Below are 20,230 nucleotides of genomic sequence, written 5' to 3'. Positions count from 1 at the left end.
AATAATTCTATATATTTTCTGAGATGCTGGAGGTACTTTAGGAGAAAAGACAAAAGGCAACAGAGGAAGAGTACCTGCTGAGTGTTATTCCTTGATTGTTGGTAAAAGAGTATATCATTACTTTTCCTTCTAGTAAAATATAAAAGAATCAAAAGCAAGGAAGCTCTAAGCATCATGTTGTCCTATAGATTTTATCTTTTTACAATTAAATGTAATTTTGTAGGAAATGATTACAAAGTACCTGACTCATGTCCAGCGGTATAACAAAATCCCCTGTCCTATCAATAATCAAAAACAACATGCTGTCTTTCATACTGGCAAATGTGACCCAACTATATCCTAAAGGCTCAAATAACAGAAAATAAACAAACACAAATAAAAAACCCCAACCCCCTCCCTGCCCAAATGTATTACATATTTCAAATTCTATTTCTTTTTAAACTCAAGGTTTTTTTTAGCTGTGATTTACTTTTTTGGAATGATTGGCGATGACAATCCAAAACAAAATACCTCCATCAAAAAACAAGACACGCCACAATACACTAGTCATTAACTTTCATGTATATTGCAAAGTCTTAAAGCTCCCTATATTCTCTTTGATTCCTAAAGACTGGTGACTTCCCTCCAGTTCACATCTCTTCTTCCTTTTGCCCCCAAAGATGTTATCTTTATTATACCTACAACTCCTCTTGCTATGGGTCTTAGCATTTTATTTTGTTTAACCTGTGTGGCCAACAAGCTTTCTATTTGGTGGTGATAGCTGGCATAACAGTTATTGTGGTATAATTTTTAATGACCTCAGAGCCAAATCTGGTTCTGCTAATGTCATATTTCCTTAATTTTTGTACTGTCCTACTGGCTGATAGTTTGTTTCCATTTCTGTGTCATACCTTCTGGTCCCACAACAGAAAACACTATCCTATATTGGGTGATGTCACCTTCTGCTGTTCACTTATTGCTGGTTTTGGTTTTTAAAGTTTAAATATGCATTATAATTTCCTGCTTGTTCAAGAAAATTGTGATTAATAACTACAACATGGAAGCTTGAATAGATCCCCTGATCTGCATATTGACTAGAGACCTGAGTCAACAGGGTACTCAAGCATGCGCCTAACTTCAGGTGGTAGCCCTACTGAATCAAATTACTGATGCACATGAACTACAGAGGGAATCATAAGTTACCATTGTATGGTAATTGATCTTTTGAAATCAATGGGACCATTCATGTGCTTAATGTTCAGTACATGCTTGTCATATCAGGCTCTTTAATTGCATAGAAAAAAAAAATCTTTAGCAATTTTTCAGTAGTAAACAAAAAGTTTAGTCCATTGAATGCATATGTTTGGTCATGAAATAGCGTTGTCATATTATTTCACCACCTTTTAAATTAATAAAGACCCAGTTTTAAAATTTTCATTGAAGCAAACCTCTCACTAGTTTCAGGTTTGGGTCCTAAATGTACATTGTGCAAGATAATATTTGGGGGGGAAGGGGAGAAAGGCCTGGTTCAAAAGTTTCCCCCAAGCCCTAATGGACACATTTTGTTTTCTACAAACTGAAAGCAAATTGTTTTGGCTGAAAATTTAAATTTTTCCTTGGAAAATTGTTTGTTTTTTAAATGTTCGGTTTGGTTAAAAAAACCCACCCCTCATCTAGTTAACCTAAATTTCCACTTGAATGTTTTCCACAAAGCTGATTTGAACCACCTGTAGATTGAAATGATTGCAGAGAATACAGTAAAATATCCCTACATATTTTAACCTGCTGACTTCTGCATAAAAATGAACCCTGAGGAGCCCAGCCCCTGCAAAATAACATGCCAGTGCTTCTGAAGATTGTTTACCACACATCAAAGGTTGCACAGACTGGTGCTTTTCTCAAGTCTCTCAAAGGATTGAAGCTTCCTTCCTTCAGAGGCACTTCAGTCCTGTGGAACAGCTGGAACAACCAGAGTCTACACTGTCTACGACAGCAAACATCCAAGCCTGAGTCAGTTGACTCAGGGTTATGGGGCTTGTGCTAATGTAACCCACAAACCTTCTGGGTGTGATGTACTGTCCCATTTAGTGGCACTGAGACCATTTACAGAGAGAATGAGTCTGCTCTACAGCCTTAGCTAATAGGAACCTGGCTTTTAGCTCAAGCAGTAGAGTAAGTTCCAGATGTCCGAGGTTCGATTATGCCCACAGATTAATGGGATCTGCCAGTGTAGCCCAGAGTTGGAGCTTCAGGAGGGTGAAGTCCAAGCAACAACTTCTGTTGAGCTGAGCTGTGAGGCTTACTGGCTCTGACTATGTAGACATATTCCCAATATCCCAAAATGTCTCATCTTTGGGTCATTCAGATAATTGGGGGTCACCTTTATTGTTGTCATACTAGCCAATGAATTTTAAAAAGGGTTGGCTTTTTGTTTTTTGAATTTGGAATTAGCTCCTTTGACAAGTGCTGCACTCTGCTACAAATCACAAGTGTTATTGCTCTAATTACATACAGTATAGTAGCTATGTCATATAAACTCAATGAAATAGATCACACATTGTTTAAATGTACTAAAGGTAAGGTGATGGAAGAAAAATAATTTAAAGTCAGGAATGTCTAATCCTGCTTTCATAGAGTATCTAATTATGCACTCTATAATCTATGCAACAAAACTGTGCTCATGGATAAAGAATAATTTTGTTTCTATCTATCCACCAAAACAAATTTAAAAAAGCCAAATTGGGCATTTGCTGATTCCACTTGTTCTTTTGCTACTTGCACAGGTTCTCCTAGGATCATTTAGATTCATTGTCATTATTGTTAAGCAGCATTATGCAGAATAAAGCTGATGAAACAAAAACAAACTCTCTGTCCTCAAGTGCATCTCCTGATATTTTTTTAAAATGGAAACTGACATCTCAGACCTTTGTCTCTCGTAAACTCATTCCTTTTTCGTACACAGGCTTCTAATACTGTTGGTGCTGTTCAGAAGAAATTGAATTTTTCTTTAGTTTTGATCTCTACTGAGGAATCACAGCTGCAATTCAGGCAAATACGGACTTAATCCTGCCCCTACGTAAGCTAATTACATAAGATAATTTTGCTTCTAGTGAACAAAATGGACTTTGCAGGAGTGTGAATGAGGGCAGATCTGGCTGCTTTTAATGTAAGTTGCCTAGATATGCAGATGCCTATGAAATCCTTCTGCCAAGTGGAGCCAGCAGCATCCAACATCAGGTTCAATATTTAGAGTTTCCTTTTCAACAATACAATACAGAACCATCTTGAGCCCCCACCCAGTAACCTAGAAAAATTGCACACCATCCTGGGCACCTCTCAGAAGATTAACAGCTCTTAGTGACTTCACAGTTCACAAGTACAGAATCTGATTGTAGAAAAGAAACTTTTAATGGAAGGAGAGAAGTCACCTACCATTAATTAGGGAAAATGCCATGAGCAAAATTCATAATCATAGAACTGTGAGCAGAACACCCACCCCAGAGTATGTAGGGCAATGCCTTCTGTATCATGTTCTTCAGTTCTGTAACCAAAAGTTCCTTTTCTATGCCCTTCTCTGTTCCCCCACTCGCAGTGGTTGTCCTTGATCAGTGAGGGCCTAGAGTTCAGAGGTGCATTTATGCAAGTTCTCCTCCCACCTGGGGATAAAATCAGGGCTGTCCCACAACATTTTGGCACCTGAGGTGAGGAGCTCAAATGATGCCTCCTTACCCCCTTGCTTGGGCCAAAACTTTGAAAGGTCTCAATTCTGCCTTCTTCCTGTTCTACTCCTCTCATGGTACTGCTCAGCTACCTACACATGCACCAGCAGCCGACACAATTTTCTACACTCTGGGTCCTAGTGGTGCCCCCCCACAGTCTGGCACCTGAGGTGGCCACCTCAGTTCGCCTCATGGTAGGGCCAGTCCTGGGTAAAGGCACCCTGCTTGCTTTGCCATCTGAGTATTTGCTGTAGCTGGCTGTCCCACCAATGGCAGTTCCTCTCTGCTAGCCACCCGGCCAGCCTGTCATTCTACTCCCACTGGCTAACTGCTCTCCACTCTCACCAGCTTGCAGTCCCGCTGGCTTACCGCTTGCAATAACCTCTGCAGGTCAGTCTCTCAGGGATCATCAGCTTTTAGCAGGCAAAGCAGAAATGCTTTCCCACCACAAGTGATTTCAGCACTCAGTCAAGCATTTAAAATAACACAGGCTCCTTATGGAGCCTATTTAGCTCTATCTTTGAAAAGTGGGGAAGGACAGGTTAAACAAAACCAGGTTCCCTGAGGGAGAGGCCATATTTCCTATCTTGGACACCTGTCCCCACTCCTCTAAGTTTCACAGGGCTCTGGCATTTGAGTCCCTGGTTTGATGAGGTTCTTTCAGATGAGGGTAACTCCCTAATATTGAACAGATTAAGCACAGTTCTGCTCCCCTTTAGTCATACAATAAAGACAACAATATTTCACTATCCCTGTATTCAATACTAAAGTGATATGTAACCCAACATCAGCCCAAGTTGATCACTTAGTGCAACACAACTTCTTGGCAGAGTAGGTATGTTCATCATGTAAATACAATTTGCTCCTGAAGTCTCTTCCCCTCCCAACTGGCTGTCGGGGAGAACTCGTTCAGACCCTGCTTACATCTGCAAAAAGAGTGAACGTTTGCAGATAACAAAAGTTAGTGAATCTTCCAATTTTCTTCATGGCATTTTACCTTTTGGGCCTGATTCAATGTTGCATTGCATTCTGTATACTTCTTTACACTAGTGCAAAGTGGGCTCGTCTACATTGGCCCCTTTTCTGGAAGGGGCATGTTAATTTCAGAGATCGTAATAGGGAAATCCGCGGGGGATTTAAATATCCCCCGCGGCATTTAAATAAAAATGTCCGCCGCTTTTTTCCGGCTTTTAGAAAAGCCGGAAAAGAGCGTCTACACTGACCCCGATCCTGCGGAAAAAGCGCTCTTTTCCAGAGGATCTTATTCCTACTTTGAAGGAATCCTACTTCAAAGTAGGAATAAGATCCTCCGGAAAAGGGCTTTTTTTCCAGAGGATCGGGGCCAGTGTAGACACTCTTTTCCGGCTTTTCTAAAAGCCGGAAAAAAGCGGCGGACATTTTTATTTAAATGCCGCGGGGGATATTTAAATCCCCCACGGATTTCCCTATTACGATTTCTGAAATTAACATGCCCCTTCCGGAAAAGGGGCCAGTGTAGACGTAGCCAGACATTCTTACTTGGTACCACTGGACACAGCATTTTACTGAGCACTGATATAAATTTCTATACAAGTTGCAAGGCAATGGGTAATTGGGCCCCTTGTTTGCAGTATGTTACAGCTGAGAATAGGGAGGGTCTAAAGAGGCTCAGTAAAATAAGATCTCAGTCATAGCTGCCTGTCTGCCTTGGGTACAATGGTTTGAAAGCTTTGGTTTTTTAGAGATTCCAAGGCCAAAAGGCATTGTGATCATCTTGTCTGACCTCCTGTAGATCTTCCCCCAAAATAATTCCTAGAGCAGAACTTTTAGAAAAAACATTCAATATTAATTTACAAATTTTCCATGATGAAGAATCCACCATAATCTCTGGGAAATTGTTTCAGTGATTAATTACCCACACTGTTAAAAATGTTCTCCTTATTTCCAGCCAGCTTTAGTTTCCAGCCTTAAGATCATGGTATACCTTTCTCTGCTAGATTGAAGAGTCCATTATTAAATATTTACTCCCCACGTAAGTGCTTATAGACTCAAATCACCCCTTAACCTTCTCTTTGTTCAGCTAAATAGACTGAGCTCTTTGAGTCTTTTGCTATAAGGCATGTTTTCTAATCCTTTAATTGTTCAAATGGCTCCTCTCTGAATGTTAGGTTATCAGCATCCTTCTTGCATAGAGAACACTGGAACGGGGCACAGAATTCTAGTAGCTGTCATACCAGTACCAAATACAGAGGTAAAATAAAATCTCATCTCCTACTTGAGATTCCCTTGTTCGTGTATTCCCAGGATCACATTAGCTCTATAGCCCACAGCATCACATTTGGAAATCATGCTCAGATAATTATTTACCCACAACCTCAGAGTTATGGCTTCTCAGAACACAGTCCCCTGTCCTATAACTACAGCCTGCATTCTTTGTTCCGACTAATTTGTCCTGTAGTGTTAATATTTCATTCTTTATTCTTCTCTACTCTCTCAGTATTGCTAGGATTGAAAAGTGACAAATTAAAATGAGACAGTTCTTGAGTGATTGCTAGCCAATTAAAATCAGAATACAGGAACTCTTTAAAATAGTTAGCTTCCCTGAGATTTCAGCCCCTATTTTACAGCCCTCCCCCCCTCATTGTTCAAATAGTTGAATTCAGACGTGTTGAAACACTTCGGCCTTGGAATATGTTTACCATGAAAAGGGACATTTTTCCCTAATCTAAACTCCTCCATATATATTCAAGTCAAAGTTAGAGCATGAACTTCTAGGACTCCTCCCTCATCAATGGAGATGAAAGACCTACTGCTAAATGAACAAAATTCTGAATTAAAAATACTATTAATAATAAACACTGTGCAGTCCTGGGAGGTCTTCCACTTGTGCATCTAAGGCATGTTACAAACACTAATTAATCTTCACAATATTGTCTGGAACCTAAGAAAGTATTGTCCCCATTTTGCCAAATAGGGAAACTGAGGCAGCAAGCTATTATGATTAGACCGTGGCACATTGACTAAAGGCAATGCCAATTTGCTCTGTCCTAGAGATATATCAAGGAGGGATTATGTCTTTTTCTTGAACATACAAGGAGTGAACACCGTCCCTTGAAATGATTCCTGTTAGCATTGTGGGATAGTGCAGTGTGAAGCAGTTTGGGGGGAGATGGAATGGGGTCACGAAGCTGCTACTTCCCCTATCTTTGTGACCCTTCTTCCCTGCCATGACTCTGCTTGGCCCTTGTGAAGGATGTGAAATAAATTAGGGGGAAGTCTCTTTGCCCAACCCTCCTCCAAATGCAGTGACACCAGTGACTTTCTGACAACCAGTGTAAGTGTTAGGCCTCACAGAACATGATTGTGATCAGTGGGAATGGGTAAACAACATATAAACTAGATTTATAGATGTTACACATTCTTTTGTGTGGATTAATGAGCTTAAGTGGCCCAATAGCTAGTAAGGTTGTTAAATTGCGAGTAATTCACAAATCCAATAGTCAATGCATTTTGCATCGAGTATTCAGTTAGTCAATAGGGCGCCTCCATCCTAGGGCTGTTGCTACACTTCAAAGACAAAAGCACCATGTGGAGCCTGGGATCAGCGTGGGGGACTCCCCCACTGACCCCGGGCTCCATGTGGTGCTGCTGCTTTGAAATGCCATGGGGAGCCCAGCGTCAGGCTCCCCGCTGTGTTTCAAAGTGACAGCACCACACAGAACCCGGGGTGCATGGGGGAGTCCCCAGCTGATACTGGGCTCCATGGCGCTGCCACTTTGAAACACCACATGCATCCTGGGGACACTCCAGTTGGCTCCGGGCTGCATGCAACATTTCAAAGTGGCAGTCTGGCCCCAGGCTCCACAGGACACTGCTGCTTAGAAGTACTTCCTCTGCTCCTCTCCCCCCCTCCCACTGCCTCTTTCTGATAGAGGCAGCAATGGAGGGGGGAGGGGAGTGACTAGTCAACAGGATTTGCTTATCAGATAGTTAACTAGTCCTTCACATTCCTAGTAGCTAGTGTGTGCTCCCACCGGAATCTTTTGCCTTTGTCCTCAACAGGAGTGGAATCAAACCCCAATGTAGCTCTTGTTGTGTCTTATTTAACTTCAATGCCTAATGACTTTGTCATGTTTTTGGGTGATACTTCATCCAGTCCCAATAAAAACGAAATGACCGAAACAGTGTCCGTGTAACAGCGAAAGAACTCTGAAATGGGTTCAGCCTAAGGTTACGTAGCGTTCTTTCTGCATTAACTGGTGCTGAGTTCCCAAGGTGGACAGTATGGTAACACAGCAAAAGGGCGTGCCCATTAAAGGCCATCAGAGCCTGAGCAGTGAGAGATGTTGATTTTTGAGGCAATGGTATGGCCAGAGCCTCTCTACCTGAGTATATGCCTGATTATTCACTATATAAATAAAATAGAAGAAGGGACTGTGACTAAAGGGTGTAAGGTAAATGTCAACAGCTCTTTTGCCTATTACATTTTAATATGAGAATATTAAAGAGTACTGTATACAAAGTTACTATAATTTCAGGAAAAAACACCCCCACAAAGTAAAAAGATGGAGGCCAGGCGCAATAGTGTAATTATATGCATGCTTATATTTAATAGACTAATTAGTGTAATTACTTTTCATGGCTATGAACTTTTCCATCACCAGAATGCCCCTCACCTTGATCTCCAGTGAAAAACTAGGATAATTCTTACTGCAAGCAAGAGAAATCCTCCAAGGAAATCAATTCTCTTGTGCCCCCAAGAGGGCTGGTTACACAGATATAGGAAGCATGAAAGAGGCTCCTCTTTGCATTATTTTAGACATTTTCCTTAATCAAGTCTTAGTGTCATTTAATTTAAGGCCAGTTCCCAAATATGCATAGTCTCCTACGCCTCCACATTTCCCCCAGCTTGCTAAGAGAATCTCATTATTCATTTTGTGCAATTTATATGGAGGCTTGTTAGGCTCTGAAATTCATCACATATTGCACTGGCTTTCCATTTATTGGAGCACTATCAATGAATTTTTTCCCCCTTCAAAAGTTGCTACTTTCTTTCACCATGAAATACTACTATTTTTTCTTCCAAATATTTCTGAGCCTCAGAAAATAATCTTGTCTATTAATCAGAGAAAGAAATTATTTAGCAGTCAGAGATTGCATTGATGGGGGCACATAAATACTGAGACCTATTAGAAGAGATGGATAAGATAGCCAGTCGGTAGATAAAAAACAGTGGTCTAAGTTAAGGACTGAAGGCCAGAAACTCCTGAGTGTTAATATCCCAGTGTGTCTGCTGAAGTTTCTCCATTAGTGAAATTGGGGTGATCAGTATCTATCATCACTATGTGATGAGGCATAGCTAGGTGGTGTTTTTAAAGTACTATGGGAGCAATAGTATTTAAAATAAAGTATACTGAGATGCTGTCTGAAGGTAGAGTCAGTTTAGAAGTGCCTGTATAGCCTGTCAGTTTTCAAGGAGAATATATAATTGCAGGGATGCTGAATATATAATTGCAGAGCTAGCGGCCCATGCTGCCATGTCTACACTGTTGTTTTTAGCCATACAAGAACGGCTGGGTCTATCCATGCTGCAGTCTCATTTGGGATTGTGTGGAGATGTACACACTGCTAACACTGCTAAGTATTTTTACTGAGAGAGACAAAATAGGGAGGTAGTATCTTTTATAGGATCATCTTTTGTCAGAGGAAAGAACAAGCTTTTGATCTACTTATATTTTTTCCTCAGGCTCTGAGTGGCTCTGTGTCACTCAAAAGTTTGTTCCTTTCACAAACAGAAGATAGTCCAATAAAAGATGTTACCTTGCCTACCTTGTCTTTCTTAGATTCTGGGACCAACATGGTTACAATAATGCTGCAAACAAGTATTATATTGAACTCTGGGGAAAATTGCAAATAAGGGTCCACAGTGTCCTCAGACAGAGAATTCTTTACATCCTGCTGGCTAAATAGATCTCTTTACTCCATTCTAATTCCCCAGTATGTTTTAGGCAATACTGTTTGGACCACAGTGCATGGGGTGGCATATGAGCTGCTACAAATTAACTGGGAATGCTGTTCTGATAACTTAAACTCACTAGAGAATCAGGATGTCTCCGTTTATCTGAGCTCAGGTTGGGGCATATGTAAGAAGAAACATCGAGCTACTTTTCCCTTAACTCCCTCCACAAAGGCACACCAGTTCTGGAGACATTTTTTGCTGACCTTACCCAAGGGACTTCACCCCAATCCTTTTGAGGTAAGTAATTGTTATTATTATTTTATACATTGTAAACTGAAACAGAGACTACATGATTTGCCAAAGGCCATAGAGCAGTGGTTCCCAAACTTTTCGGTATCATGCCCCTCTTTCTGATTTTTGAGAAACCCTCATGCCCCCCTACCAAAAAAATAGCAGCAAAACTTGGGGTGGATTGACAAGGGTGTATATGGATGGGTCGCCTCATGCCCCCCCTGGAATTTCTTCATGCCCCCCCAGTTTGGGAACCCATGCCATAGAGGCATACAGTGCCAGAATGGCAATTAGAACTTAGGGAATGCATGTTTCTTGGTCATGTTATCAGATTTCTTTATAATATTTTTGAAACATCTTCATATGGTGCACTAGCTGACTACAAGAAAGATTTCTTTGTATAGCCCAGTTATTTAAAAACTTGTGTTCTGCATTTAATTACCTGAGAGCAAGAGCTGACTTTGTAGTGCTAAAAGACAAGAACAACTCAGGATCGTCTTTGTTTTTTATCCTCTGTGAAATGCTGTTACCTCCTATTGAAATGTGTTGCTTAATTCAGTTTTTCAGCTTTTCAATTAGCACACGGTTCAGCCCTACTGCGTCATAAGCCACATCATGGGAACACTATAAGGCAGATAAGCATATGCAACAACTATGAAGAAGCTATTCAAGATAAATAGGGGCCTAGAGATGAACTACCATGAAAGCTGAAATTAAATTATCTCCCTCTAGTGACAGCCACCCTTTAAAGAAGAGCTGTTGTCATAGGAACCTGGGGTGATATAATTGCCAGCAACATTCTTGACACACAGACCAGAGGATTGGGAAGAAGGAGAGAGGAGGAGGAGTTTAGTGTGTTATACAGCTTGTTTTTTATATAGCTTCTTTGGTTTTCACAAACATATCCCAGCATCACGGTGTAGTTTTCATTAATACTGAAGTAGGACAATCCTTGTTCTGAATGATCAGAATAGGTTTATTCATCTAATCAGAAATGCCCTTGGTGATGTTCCTAATGTCTTGTTTTGTTCTGTTAAGCATTATAAGTTACTTTAACCTAGGACATTTACAGAATGATACAAGAATACTATTTATTAACCATTTTGTTTTGTTATACATTTTTTTTTCACTCTCACAGTGCAGACGTTTACACTAATAGTGGGTTACATTTTCAAAGTTGGAAGGACATAGAAAAATCCAGTTAGCAAGTAATGAGATTCTTCTCTCTGTGTGTGCAGATATGTTCATATATGTTCGTACATGCAGGTGTAGCTTTTCTCCGGAGAGTTATACGACTTTTTTGAGATCTCAGAATTAAATCTGAGCTCTATTGAAGTCAATAGAAAAACTCCCTTTTACTTCAATAGGGTCAGTTTTCACAATTAGTATTTTCTTTGTCTTTTTGTAAGATCAATCTGTAATTCCCGTTCTCTATTAACCTGCATTTACATTCACCACACCCTTCATGAAAAACAACTCTATATGAGTATGTCTACACTGCCACCCTAGTTTGAACTAAGGTGGCTAATGTAGTCATTCGAACTTGCAAATGAAGCCCGGGATTAAAATATCCCGGGCTTTATTTGCATGTTCCTAGGCGCTGCCATTTTTAAATGCCCGGTAGTTCGAACTCCCTGCCCGCGGCTACACACGGCACAGGCTAGGTAGTTCGATTAAAGCTCCTAATTCGAACTACTGTTACTCCTCATTGCAGGATCAATGGTCTCAAGTTACAGTGGGAGAGGTCTAAGTTGGATATTAGGAAAAAATATTTCACCAAGAGGGTGGTGAAGCACCAGAATGGGTTACCTAGGGAGGTGGTAGAATCTCCATCCCTAAAGATTTTTAAGTCTTGGCTTGACAAAGCTCTGGCTGGGTTGATTTAGTTGGGATTGGTCCTGCCTTGGGCAGGGGACTGGACTTGATGACCTCCTGAGTTCTCTTCCAGCTCTATGATTCTCTCTCTCCCTTTCCGCCCCTCCCTCCATGTATTGGCTGTTGAAATTCCCCAAGCCCTTTAAACTGCTTTGTTTAAAAAACAAAATATATAATGTATTTACTAGACAAACCAGATGAGAAAAGGGATATTACAGCTTCCTTGGATCTCAGAGAGAAGGTCCAGTCAATTCTTGATACCTTAATACTCTTTGCATACATGTTTCCTCAGACACCAGCTCTCAGGTTATATGTACTGGGAGATTCTTTATCCAACTACAAAATCCTTTCAATTTATCTTTACCCCAAATGCTCTATAATTTAAACATAGCAAATCAAATAGGCCTAGAAATCAGACTGGTTCCATGTACCTGTATGGGAAAGAAAAGAAATATTGTTTGACCTCTTGCAATGTTTTCAGGAGGCCCTGTTGGTATTTGCCACTTATTTACTTTTAGGAGCTAGGTTAAGATAGTCTTTCATGAATTCTTTATAATACAAACATTCCTTACTATCCATGAATGTAATTTAGATATAATCTCATATATTTCCCTCTGAACTCTGCAGTAGCCCCATTCTGCACCAGGCATAGTACCCATCTTCCTCCTACCAAGAAAAGAGTCTATCTGTTTAGATAGGAATGCAGACCGCTAAATCGCACAGATCTTTATCCCCGAGTCCCTTAGAGATCACCTACCTGTCTGTGCTTCCATCTGGAAGCAATGTGGTTGCTAGGAAGGTAAATGTAAAAGAACCTGACTTAATACAGGTCTCTAGACCAGAACCCTCAGGAGATGACTAGTGCCAAATCAAAGGATTTGCCCCATCACGGGAGGGGAGTATTTTTATTTTGGCAGGATGAATTAACAGAGCCACACTTGCAATGCTGCAAAATAATCATGTATGACTTCACTGATACAGCCTATATACTCCTACGCGACCCTACATAAGCCTATGTCTAGCCCAGGATTATCACCGCTCTTCATAACAAAGTGTTAGTGTTGTTATACAATTTTACTGTATTGGCATAAGTAGATAAAGCATAACAATCATGCTAATGCGTAGCAGCATTGCCAACATTCCCACTTCTTGCTGGGCTTTCAGAAGATATTTGGAAGTAAACTGGAGCTAAAGAACAGCGCAGAACACTGAGAGCCAGGATTTGTGACTATGAACACACTTTATGGAACTGAAGGAAACTTGGCCACACCCATGATAAGCGGACAGCTGGCTAACTAAAATCATGTCAGACCATGGATATTGCCAGGCCAGAGAATGCTGGACTAGAGAGGTTCAACCTGTATTACTCTTATAGCTGTACACTCTTTGAGTATGAGCTCTGACTACTGTATTTAATTAGGTTTGTGCTGTAGAATGTGGCAGAAGTTAAACAGTGAAGAAGAAAAACTTCAATGAACAGATCAATAATCTTTAACACATTTTTATCCCCTTCCAAGGTATCTTGAATGTCTTGGAAACCATCTTTAATAAACCTTCCTGTGCTAAGCATCTGCTTCTTTATTGCTTGTTAAAGTGCAAAAACAAAAACCTGACAGAAGGACAAGGCATGCATTCTGGCATTAATTTCAGTCACCAGAGATGTATTTTCAAGTAATGTTTAAGAATAGTTGGAAGCTGCTGGAAGAGTGGATATTTTCATTGGCCTTTTGATTAAAATGGCCTGATTAGAAGGGAAAGTCAGAAAAAAATTCAATGGCAATTGCTAGCAGAAGAAATGCTGCCTTTTAATGGCTACTGTTCTAATGTAATTTAATGTCCAAATAGGACAAATATTTATAATTCTTGGTTGTACTGAGGTAGCTCCCAGATATGAGCAGGGCCCTATTATTCTAGGCACTGTCTAAATGCATAAGAGGCTCTGCCACAAATTGCTTCAATTCTAATTTAGAAGTCATAGACAGATGATATATCTCTTCAAGACCCACATTTTACAGTGCTAGTTTTACAAAAGGGGAGCCTATCTCTGAAAAATCTTAGAGCAGCCCGTTAATTATTACTACAGTGAGGTTATTTAAATCGTAAAGATTATAAGAAGTCCACAGGCATATAGGACTTATTGTCATTATGCTGGGTATCATGGCTTTTCGGGCCATATCTACACTACAGGCTTCTTGCGCAAGAAGTTTTTTGCGGAAGAGATCGTCCATACTGCAAAAGTGCATTGAAAAGCAATGAGCTTTTGCAAAAGCAAGGGTCCAGACTGCATGGGCGTAACAACAGCAGCAGAGCCCACATCTGGCCTATCACAGGCCATGCCCCTTGTGGTGGAACTACAGGTAATGGTGCATACTTAGCCACCTTGATGCTCTTGCATCAGAGGCAGCAGCTGCCATACCTTCAAGAAAAAAGTGGGTTTATTTTACTGAAGATTTTTTTTTTTTTTTGGAAACTTGTACATCCTGAAAGGAGGGCACAGTGGCTCAGCGGTGTCTGAGTGGGTCAGCAGCCTACCTGAGGCTCCTGAAAAAGGAGGAAGAAGTGGGAGGCAAGGGGACATATACCACTACTACTGAGAAAGTGTTCATCGACAAACACCTGGGGAACATGAATATTACCTGACACTTACACAGTGATTTCCATCCATAGATCTCGAAGCTCTTTACAAAAGAAGCTGGGATCAATAACCCCATTTTACAGGTGGCACAGCTGGAAACAAAATCCACAATTGCCTCTTGCTCTTGTCATTAGACAAAGCTGCTTTCTATTTAATAATACATTATTTTAATAGCCTTTTAGACTCCCAAGACACCTAAAAAGCACCCTCAAAAGCATTTTCAAAAGCATAGAGCACCAAGCAGCACCCACTGTAATAGTAAAAGAATAATAGAATCCTAGGGCTGGAAGAGACCATTAGCCAAAGTAACCTTCTTGAATTTTTCACTAAGCTGGTTAAAAGTTCAGGACTAAAAATTTCATCATTTATTGTTCTTTTTTTTTCAGTACATTCAGTGTGCTCTTTGATAAATACAGGTTATTAACTACAATTCAAAATTAAAAACTATTTAAATAAGAAGTTATGGAAAAAATGTTAGGACAGAAGCTAAAGCTTTGAATGGGCATTAAAATATCAAAGAAGGTGCCTGTAGTTGACTAAAAATCAATAAGGAAAAGAGGTGATATCAGATGACATTAATTGGAAGGAAAGATGATCTGGTTATTAGGATGCTAGTCTGGGTTTTAGGAATATCAGCTCTGATTTCCTTGGTTTCTTATTGTATCTTGGGTGTAAGTTCCTTAATCGCTTTGTGTCAGTTCTGCAGCTGTAAGAGATATTGTCTGTTGTTTATGTAAACTCTTTGAGGCAAGGACACTTTTTTATTCGGTGTTTGTACAGTAACTAGCACAATGGGGGTTCAGTCTTAATTGGGACCTCTAAGCACTGCTGTAATTCAATTAATAACCTATGAATAAGAATAAAAATGTCAGGGGGATGAATGTGAAGGTGACCGTATTGTTGTGTTTATAAGAGTAGTTATGTAAGAGTGGTATAGAAAATAGAAGCAATATGAATTCTGCCTCAAAGATTTCACGGTTTAAGAAGTGAACAAGACAGAACCCCAGATGAGAATACATCAGGGGATCAGGAACTGGAGGTAAAAAGACATACAAGGGTTTGGTGGATGTTGATGAAAGATTAAAACAAATAAACAAACAAACAAAAAAAACCACTTTACCAACTAAGGTTGGTAAATGTCATGGTAGATGTGTTTTATGGAGGGACTTGAAAGGGAAGGTGATTTTTATGCATTGTACATCAGAATAGAACAGGACTTCCACAAGGGGACTGATAGCAAAAAAAGAACAAACAAGCAAACCAAAGAAGAAAGCTACAAAGGGATAGTGTCATAGGGTGGTTGGTCACTTTAAGTGAAGCAGGTTCAGCTCGCTGATGTTAGAGGCAAATGTCCCCCCATTTGGCCCTGAGGAGAGTCAGGATGACACTGAGTTAGAGGTAGTGGAAGACAGAAGATATAGAAGGGTAGCTCCAGAAAAGAAGTGGGGAAAGGAGGATGTGGGGAAATGCTGAAGAAAGCTTCAGGCAGGGAATGAACATCTGTAGTGATTACCCCGGGATGGGGGTCAAAACAACAACAACAACAACAAAACAACCTAGGAAGCTGCTTGAAACCCTTTGGAATGAAGTTAAATCCTGGGAGAAGAGATATGGCATGTGAAAGACTCTCGTTTTCCTGGAATGGAAGATATCCTTATTGGCTAACTAATATATGAAATACCACTAAGGCCTTGCACCCACCTGCTCCCAGGTCACCAGGGATCCTGAACATTAACTAATGAACTATATATGGGCTTCTTAGAAATCCTTTGAGGGAAAGAGAGCTCAGAGCCCATGCTGTGGGTCAACTGGCTTTTAAACCATTTTCATTTCCAGCAATCCATCAGGGATTGTAAACTCTCTACTGGCCTGACCCATGCTGAATGGAGCTTCACTCATGTGGGTTTCTGAAGAATTTCTCAGACCTTTTTAGGTAGAGCTATCCAGCCAGCCAGCCAGCCAGCTGGTCCTGACATATTGGTGGGAACTATTTTGAATAATGGTCAGTGAAAATGATTTCCAAATATGGTAATATTCTCCAGGCAATATTCTTGGATCAGCACAGCTAAAACAGCACTGCAAATACATTGAAAAAGTGGTAGATGGGAATTGTCATTTGAGACCATATGTGTGAAGTGGACATTTTTGGGAAATGTTTTCAGAGCTATGAATGCATATTCCTCCTATCCCCATCCAGTTATGAAAAAATGATGTAATGCTTTCACCACCAGAATACATGTGCTTGCTTAGGAAGGTCTGTGTGGTAACTTATAACTATGACCAGTTGTGATACTTATAGCTTCAGAAGGGAGAGCAAAGTGCAGACACCAGCCTGTCGAGGTCATCTGGCTTTCTGGGAATAATTCAGTGAAGGAAGAGTACAGTAGATCCTGAACACTCTCCATTCGGAAGGGAGAGAGATATGGGTCTTTGTCCAGATGAGGTGATGGTAGAGAGATGGAGGCCAAACAGTGGATGCCCTTGCTGGACCTTGCAGGAGGAATACAATTCCATTTGTTCTGAACTGTGACAGTATTCAATACCTTGTAATGAATGAGTCCCCTACTCATTCATTAGGGTTTCATACTCTAGTTCAACAGGCACTATTTTGGGGGAGCATTATGACCTGGGTTATGCAGGATGTCAGATTACGTGATCACAGTGGTTAGTGCTGGACCTTTGAGTCTACAAAGATCATAACTAAGAGGATCCTGAAGTTCTGAAATCCAACAAAAGAGATAAGAATTAAACTAAAAGTACTCAAGACCATCTACCATGATCCTGCTGACTGAGATGATGATGGAAAATGTTACCAATATAAGAGCATGGTTGAGGTGCAAGGAGCTCACCACCTCATTCTTTTGGCAGGCTGTGTTCTCCTTCTGCCTGGCACACTTCTCCTTCAATTCACGCAGGTTTGGGGGCCTACTGAGCAGAAAGGGAGCCTGAGCCCCTTACCCAAACAAAGGGCCCTACAATGGCACTGTGAGGCTAGGTCTATACTGCACCAGTTTTGCGCAAGAAATATGCAAATGAGGCTGAGTGGAATATCACTGAGCCTCATTTGCATAATTAATGAGTGCAAAAAGGAGCGGTGTAGATGACTCCTATTTGTGCAAAAGCCTCTTGCGCAAAAAGCGGGTGCTCATTAATTATGCAAATGAGGCTCGGCGATATTCCACGCTTAGCCCCGTTTGCATATTTCTTGTGCAAAATGGGTGCAGTATAGATATAGCCTCAGAGTGTCCAGTGTTATGACCCCAGTATGATTTAGAGCTTCATGTGTGGTTAACCCTTCAGTTCGCCCCTGCAGGCAAGTGTCCTGCTGAAATCACCCAGTAGAGTTCTGATGTCAGGGCTAGAGTTCCCCAACAATAGTAATAGGCAACGGTCCCCCTTTTCCAGGTGCCTAAAAAAGACACAATCTTGACAGACCTCTATATGGCCACCTGAAGAGGAGTGGCAGGAATGTTTGTTCTCTGACTGCTGGACACTGAAAATTGTCTGTGATAATAGAATCTCACCACTAGATGCAAAGGCAGCTAGGATGCCTCCTCCCCAGCATTTACTTTCCAAGGATTAGCTGTAAACCCAGAAATCCAAAGAGGCCTGCTGTGGAACAGACATGAGGCGATTAAATAATGTTAGGTTTAGGGTCTGTTTTTTCCTTCCAGTTGTTTCTTTCTCCTTTGTACAGTTTATTCTTTAGACAGAAGTTATGCTCATAGTGGTTAGAGTTCCCAGGGTCTTAGTATTCTTCAACAGTAAATGAGTCAAAATTCTACTTTCATATTTAGTGTATATTCATGATATAACACAATGATAAACACTGCAGAAAAGTAACAAATAAATTCCTGTAAAACATAATTATGCATTATAGAGTCATGTGACTAATGCTTAGTCAATTACATTCGTGTCTTACTACTAAGGCATAAACATTCTAAGAAGTGATTAATTATATTAGAGATACCACATCATCCGGATAAAAGAAAATGGCCATATATTTGAAGATCTTTAGTATTATCAAGATGAAAAAGGTATTTATATGTAAATTTTGCATTTCTCTTGGCAGCTCACACTTTGCTGAGGCCTAGAGATGAGGCACAATTCTCATTTCCGGATGATGTAGTTACCAGGGTTGGTTGAAACAATGCCGATAAACCTGCAATTGTATGTCTCTCCCAGGTCACTGCAGCCCTACTTGGCTTGACCGGTTGAAATGATTGTGGAGTTTTGCCTGCTTTAGGGCCATACCAAGCATTTACAGATGTCACCAGTAGAAGGGCTTCTTAGGTGAAGAACTGAAAACCTGCTTTCTCCTTAATCTCTTTTCCAGGTGATTGTTTGGTCAGAGCGATCCATAGAAAAATTGGGTAGGCCAACAAAAATGAAGACCCCCCATATATTCAGAAGAAGTGGAGTATTTGAAAATGGCATACAAACCTGACACGCCCATATCAGGGTGTCATTGGGCATGATCTTCCATGAAATGTTTGGAATTTTAGATAAAAATATCAGAGGGGTAGCCGTGTTAGTTTGAATCTGCAAAAGCGGCGAGGAGTCCTGTGGCACCTTATAGACTAACTGAAGTGTTGGAGCATAAGCTTTCGTGGGCAAAGACCCACTTCGTCAGATGCATGTAGTGGAAATTTCCAGAGGCAGGTATAAATATGCAGGCCAGAATCAGGCCGAAGATGACGAGGTGGATCCAATCAGGGAGGATGAGGCCCACTTCTAGTAGCTGATCTGGAGGTGTGAATTCCAAGAGAGGAGAAACTGCTTTTGTAGTTAGGGAGCCATGCACAGTCTTTGTTTAATCCTGAGTTGATTGTGTCAAGCTTGAAGAGGAACTGTAGCTCAGCAGTTTCTCTTTGAAGTCTGGTCCTGAAGTTTTTTTGCTGCAGGATGGCTACCTTTAGATCTGCAACTGTGTGTCCAGGGAGATTGAAGTGTTCCCCTACAGGTTTTTGTATGTTGCCATTCCTAATATCTGATTTGTGTCCATTGATTCTTTTACGTAGGGACTGTCCAGTTTGGCCGATGTATATAGCAGTGGGGCATAGATAAAAATAGTTTGTGATCCACTGCAGCCATATTTTAAAAGCAGATATCTTCTACAGCTCCTATACCAGGGAGCCCAATCCATAGAAGTGAAACAAGCCAAACAGCACTCATGCTACATGTTTACTGAGGCACAGTGGTGGCTAGCTTCTAGGGAGAATTAACATGATTGGCTGGCTTCAAGGATAAAGTCATTGTAAGTGATGAGAGCATGTTCCTGACTTCTAGGGGGAGGAAAATCACTGGGATAAATTTAAAAGCCCACCTGATCAATATAGATAGTTTTAGACTTCCTTCATACCATTTTGAAATGAATAATCTTTTTAAAACTAAGAAATATTCAAAATAGTGAATATCTTTTCTTTCTGATGGAATATGAAACTGCAATCCTGATCACTAGCAATGCATAAAAATACCATAATTTGTAAGAGTTGGCATGGAATTCTAAGTAGCCTGTTCAGATTTCAGCTCAAGTAAATACATTGCCTGATAAATTCATCCTACAATTCAGTCTATTAATCTAGTTTCAAGTGGATTATGGCATTTTCCCTCTCTGGTTAGTAATGGTTTGCCTGTATACAGCAATGCTACAGACAGTAGTTGAGTTTCACTTTCACCTCTGAGACGGCTGCATTTAATTGCCGAGGAAATTCTTTACCTTCCTAGAAAGGATGCTGTCAAGCTTAATTAATGAATGTTAGGGGGTTAATTGCTGAGCGATGCTGTGCAATA

The 20,230-nt window shown here is 40.6% G+C and overlaps 1 long non-coding RNA gene across 1 annotated transcript in view; it reads left to right on the top strand.

Annotated features, from left to right (window-relative positions):
- The window catches only part of LOC149525365 (uncharacterized), a 263,765-nt gene that overhangs the window by 48,836 nt on the left and 194,699 nt on the right, over positions 1–20,230 (top strand). The gene's annotated exons all lie outside the window — the stretch shown is intronic.

The sequence above is a fragment of the Pelodiscus sinensis genome, chromosome 2, assembly GCF_052426305.1.
Source record: "Pelodiscus sinensis isolate ZL-2025 chromosome 2, ASM5242630v1, whole genome shotgun sequence".
Taxonomy (NCBI): Eukaryota; Metazoa; Chordata; order Testudines; family Trionychidae; genus Pelodiscus; species Pelodiscus sinensis.
This window is presented reverse-complemented; position numbering and strand designations above follow the sequence as displayed.